Here is a 6,000-nt window from a genome sequence, read left to right as displayed (position 1 = left end):
CAACCAAACCTTTCACTGTACATTTTTTGTTCTTTTTCTCTTTCTTCTACTTCTTAAACTATGAGAACTTCTGTCCCTATGACAATCTTTTTGTTTCTTTGACAAGCAGCAACATCATGCTTTTTATTTTCACATAGATATAATTATTAGGTTATCAGCCACAATACAATATTTAAGTTTTATTTTATGTTCTTTAAGATACAATGCATGTGCACACACACACACACACACACACACACACAAACTGTAAATGCATGGGGGGGTGGGGAATCGTGGCGCCGAAACAAATTCCACATTTCAGCAATTCTTCTGTCATTTTTTTAAATACAGTTTTAAGAAACGTTGTAATGGCATGAGCTTGAAATACCCATAGGGATTTTCTCTGATGCTCATGACATGGCACTGGTGATGTGGTAAACAATGGAAAAGTAGGGGCTGCTGGACTACTGAAGTATGGAGACATGGGCATGCTTTCTCCCACAGGAGCTCACCAAATGGGGATGGCAATGACCTGTGTGTGGTGTGAACCTGCATAGGGAGAAGGTGTCAAGTGATGTAAACTGTACACACATTTCTGTATTCATCTGTAGATGCTTGGCAGTGCTCAGTGTACTGCTCGTCTCTCAGAACTTCTTGCAGTTCTTAATCATGCTTTTACTGGGATTGAAATTGGCTCTTTCCTGTATTATTGAATGAGGGCATTCGGAAGAAGTACCTTGAGTGCTTTCACAATGCAAAGAATAGCAGTTTAAAAATATAGTTCCTGGTCCTCATCTATAGCACATCTAGTCTGTTCCAGTTCTGTGGTGTATCCTTCTGCATTGATGTAGTAATTTTAAATTATGTTCTCTTACTGCTGAAGCTTACATTTAATGGTAGGGAAGGCTCTGCATCAGTATCTTCCTTGTCTGAATCATGGTTAATCACTTCCACATCAAGTAATGATTTGATTGTTTTGGTCAGCCTTTTCATTCATCTGGGAGCTGCCTCGAAGTTCTTTATAGCTGACAGGTTTACTGTTGCTGAAGGCAAGAAGAACTGCATCTGGTAGGTCGTAACCATAGATACATACAGTTTTCCCAAATACTTCATTTTAACTTCACCTGCCAGGAGATAACGTAACTATGTCAGTTTCCTTCCCCTGAAATGCTGGCTGGAAAACAAATCAAACATCTGTACACCTTTTCCCAACTCTTGGGGGATTGCAAATGTGAATGAAGGTGCCTAAGTGAGAAGCTGTGCACCAGCCAGAGGGACGTATATCGGGAAATGAATCCTCAAATCTATCACTGTGTCTTGGTTTCTGATGAAACGATTGAACTTATTGTTGAGATCAGCACTGACTCTCATGCCTGTGCATATCTGATGTAGCTTGCTGGTAGATTCAAAACCACGGGCTTTGCTTCATCTATTGATCATGGCTTCTTAAGAAACTGTCTTTGTCACTGGTGTATTTGAGAACAGCCACAAAGCTGCTGAGATTGTCTTCCACCTCATTCTTTGGTCCTCCCCTTTGCTAACCTCTTGGGCATGTTATCATTGTACTTAGCAAGCACTTCAGATGCTTTGCAAACAAACTTGGGCTCTCTGTGATTTACAACAGATGTAAGGGCCTTATCAAAAGCACTCAGAAAATGCTGATCACCATTCAGAACAGTGTTGATAAATCGAAGAAATTTACCATGTACTGTCAAAACAGATTCCACAAACAGTTATGTTTGCATTTGTTTCTGAGTATGGTTAATGGTGTCTCTAAGGCCCTCATCCTGGATGTGATTCTGTGGTTTTTGATTCATATGAGGTAAACCAGTTGATATGGCACAGAGTAATGCATACACATTTGACATGCTACACCTCTCTAGCCAAATGACATGTGGTCCTCTGACTGTGAGAATTATCAGTGGTCTGCTAACATCCATGTGGCAGTCTGAGTGGGAGAATTGTCAGAGGTCTGCTACCATCCATTGCTGACACTCGTGGCTCATTTAATATATGACTGTGGTTGCAAATATTTTCAATGTTCTATTTTTTCATTTATTTATCTACCTAGAACCATTTCCACACAATGAGTAATTTGACTCTTATAATAAATCTGCAGCTTTTTGCTGGTAGTATTCTCCTGTTCCAGTCTGAAAGGGAGACACAAAGATTTCCTGGTAAAAATTAATGGAGCACTACTCAGTTATTAAAAATAATGACTTCATGAAATTCTTAGTCAAATGGATAGAACTAGAAAATATCATCCAGAGTGAGGTAACTCAGTTGCAAAAGAACACACATGGTATGTAATCACTGATAAGTGGATATTAGCCCAAAAGCTCAGAATAGCGAAGATACAATTTACAGACCACATGAAGCTCAAGAAAAAAGACCAAAGTGTGGATGCTTCAGTACTTCTTAGAAGGCAGAACAAAATAATCACAAGAAGAAATATGGAGACAGACTGTGGAGCAAAGACTGAAGGAAAGGCCATCCAGAGACTGCCACACAGGGGAACCATCACACATGGAGTCACCAAACCCAGTCACTATTGGGGATGTCAAGAGGTGCATGCTGACATAAGCCTGTATAGCTGTCTCCTGAAAGGCTCTGCCAGAGTGTGACAAATTCAGGAGGTGGATGTTCACAGCCAACCATTGAACTGAGAACAGGATCCCCAGTGAAGGAATTAGAGAAAGGGCCGAGGTAGTTGAAGGAATTTGCAACCCTATAGGAAGAACGACAATATCAACCAACCAGACACCCCAGAGCTCCCAGGGACCAAACCGAAGAGTACACATGGAGTGACCCATGGCTCCAGTCACATATGTAGCAGAGAATGGCCTTGTCATGCATCAGTGGGGGAAGAGGCCCTTGGTCCTGTGAAGGCTTGATGCCCCAGTGTAGGGGAATGAAAGGGCAGGAAGGCAGGAGGGAGTAGGTGGGTGGGGAGCAATCTCATGGAGGCAGGGGTTGGGGGATGGTATAGGGGATTTCAGAAGTGGAAACTGGGAAGGGGGATAATATTTGAAACATAGATGAAGAAAATATTCAATAAAAAATGAAAAAAGTTTAAGAGAATTTTTTTTCTTATACTGTTCAACATGAACAAAAGGAGTTAATAATTGCACAGATTACTTTTGGTTTGGGTCTTCTCAATATGATCCTTTTTAATTTCTTGGTGCGGACAAGATGAGGATGAGGATGCTTTGAAGGGATTCAATGATTAACTTTCTCCATATTACCTATGCTAGCTCTCCTGTTTTCATAAGGCATTCATTCATATCTATTCTACTATAGCCATAGAGATCAGCTTCCTTCAATTCATTCTTTTAAATAAACTGGGTAATGGTGTGTGTGTGTGTGTGTGTGTGTGTGTGTGTGTGTGTGTGTGTGTGTATGTATGTATGTATGTATGTATGTATGTATGTATGTATGTATGAGCAGTACACAGAGTTGGTGCCCTTGCTGTCTTCTTCCCAATACCTATGATACGTAACAAGCACTTGTTATTCAGAATCCAGAACTCTTTTGTACATTCTGAATGTGATTTTCCAAAAAGTTTGTTACTACATAAAGTTTTTCTCTAAGTAGCTCTGCATAAGCCACATATACATCATAGATATTGGAGACATGGTCTTTCCATGTTTCTCTCTCTACATATTCCAACATAACCACAGCTTTGATTGTAGGGAAGGACAAAGCTATCAGCTCAGAGGGTGGCCAGTGGCTGCCACCTCTCCTTCCAGCTCACAGCACTCCTTGTGATGATCTTACAGGAGCTCCAATGTATATGTGGTCCATTTTCATTTGAAACAGTACAATAGAGCTGTGACAAACTGTAATCCATATATATGATTGCAAATACTTTGGAAATAGGATTGTGTTTTCTCCAAGTTTGTGAATTTCCCTGAGGACAGTATTTTCTGTTCTTTGTTAGGTAGTTTTTCCATTTTTTTTTAGGTTGAATAAAAAGAACTATTTTATTCTTTGGGTGGTGTATGTATCCCTTGGCTTTTGTGTTTCTCACTGCTTTACACCAATACTTACACAGTCTTTATAAAAGCCACTTCTTTCAGACTTCATAGGGTACATTCTCTGCAGAAACACCTTTCCATGTGAGCAATATGTGCAAAGTTTCTAGCATCAATGAGGTGCAGGAGTTCTGGAGTTAATAAGGATCTTGTTTATAGTGATTGTATATCTCACAGCAAATATTAATGTTAATAGATTGATGGGATACTTTAATATACCTTGTGGCTATTATAGGTTTCCTACAGTCTTTCATGGAGGTGGCTATTATGATTTTGCTGCTGTTTCTTCCTCCACTCCAGTAGTTGTGCTGTGGAGAATCCTTTAGAAATTGAGCCTACCTGGTGGGGCTGCTGTGGTTATAAAGCAGAGGCTAACACATGGGCATCAATGGAAGAACTACGGTTTGGGATCTAATAAGCGATAGCATTCCTGCGTGAAGCACAGGCACGTCTGCCATCAAACTTTTAACAATATGCAAGCCCTAGCTATTCATAAGCAGCCATGGATGAGAGAACAAACATGCAGATGTTTACGGGATGAAAGGTATCTGGGCATCTTGTATCTGGGCAGGTTCTTGCTATTGATATGGCTGAACTGATGACAGAGTAGATGTGACCAGTGATGACTTGATGTCAGAGATGGGAATATATAACTTGCTATAGGAATGACCCTAGTTCTTGAGGCATAGGTGGGTCTGGCAGCGCCAGGGTACACTGGGGTGAGGAAGAATTCTTGGGACAGGCTTGTATTTGAAATTTAGCTTCTTTGTTGAAGAAGCTCAACAACAGCCACTTCTCAGGTAGTAAGGGATGTGGAACCCCATCCCATTTCACTGGGATTCTCTAGTACATGTGGGCATTTGTAGCCTTAGTCCTCAAAGAAGTCACTGCTTCTGGGAACCACAGTAGTTCCTGGCAGTATTTCTGATACCAATGGTCTCCATTTTGCTTCTTTGTTTCAATGAGCCCTGCTATCTCAGCTGTGCATTTTTTTTTCTGCAAAGATACTGCCTATTGTACTACTTCCTCTCTCAGCTGTAGATTCGTTAATGGGCTATTTAGCCCATTATAGCCTCTCATATGCACACATATGCACACATAGTCAGAAAGAGAAAAGAGACAAGGAGAATATAACAGCATGAAGGCTGATATTTCTTATTACATTCATACCGGGAAGTAGTTTCTCAAAAGCATGAAAAGATAAATACTGGAACTTAAGGTGTTTTTTTTTTAAGGTGTAAGGTAAGTGTTACAAAAACAGCACAAAAATAATTGCTAATCTAAGTAGTTACAGCAGTTCAAAATGCATGCACATGTACATGTTATAACTATGTTTTGCTGTCTCAGGTCAAATCCTTACAGTGATGTCATGAGAGAAAGATGAAGCCTCAGTGACAAAGGGGGAAAACACGTCACAGCAACGAACAGACTGAAATGCAGAAAAATCTTTCCTTTCAAGTGAACTATTAAAATATTTGTCAGGTGAGTCAAACAAAAATTTTGAAACTGTTCAGCATCTGTAGGACTTCTCTTTCTTCATTCTTTGCATGCCAGAGGTCAGGGTCAGCAGTCCAGCTGCAATGTAATACAACTGGGTGCTTGAAGATTACTCTTAAGCCATGCAACGTGTGTTCAATCTAACATAAAGATGTTTTGCTCATTCTGGGAAGAATGTCATAAATGATGCAAATGGATCAATGAACATATTCCTCCTGGCATAAATAAATGCTCAAATGACTTAGTGAAGTGAGGAACTGGCAAGAAAAGGGAAGAATGTGTTATCTTTTTAAAACAACAGCACATCCAGAGGTCAGAGAGAAAGACCTTTTCCTCTGCTACCTATTCCCCATATTGAACATTCAAAGGCAGTCCCCAGAAGAATTACAAATTGGCATCTTTTCTCTTATTTGTTCCTAGAGTTTGTAAACATGCATAATCATGCTTCTATTTATTAAATGGAGATAGAACTGAAATTGCCTAGAACAAA

At 40.0% G+C, this 6,000-nt stretch overlaps 1 pseudogene; it reads right to left on the bottom strand.

Annotated features, from left to right (window-relative positions):
• Positions 1 to 546: 546 nt before the first annotated feature.
• The window catches only part of Cul2-ps1 (cullin 2, pseudogene 1), a 45,840-nt pseudogene continuing 40,386 nt past the window's right edge, over positions 547 to 6,000 (bottom strand).

Source organism: Rattus norvegicus, chromosome 2, assembly GCF_021556685.1.
Source record: "Rattus norvegicus strain SHRSP/BbbUtx chromosome 2, alternate assembly SHRSP_T2T, whole genome shotgun sequence".
Lineage (NCBI taxonomy): Eukaryota > Metazoa > Chordata > Mammalia > Rodentia > Muridae > Rattus > Rattus norvegicus.
The sequence above is the reverse complement of the archived record's forward strand: the minus strand, read 5'-3'. Positions and strand labels throughout refer to the sequence as shown.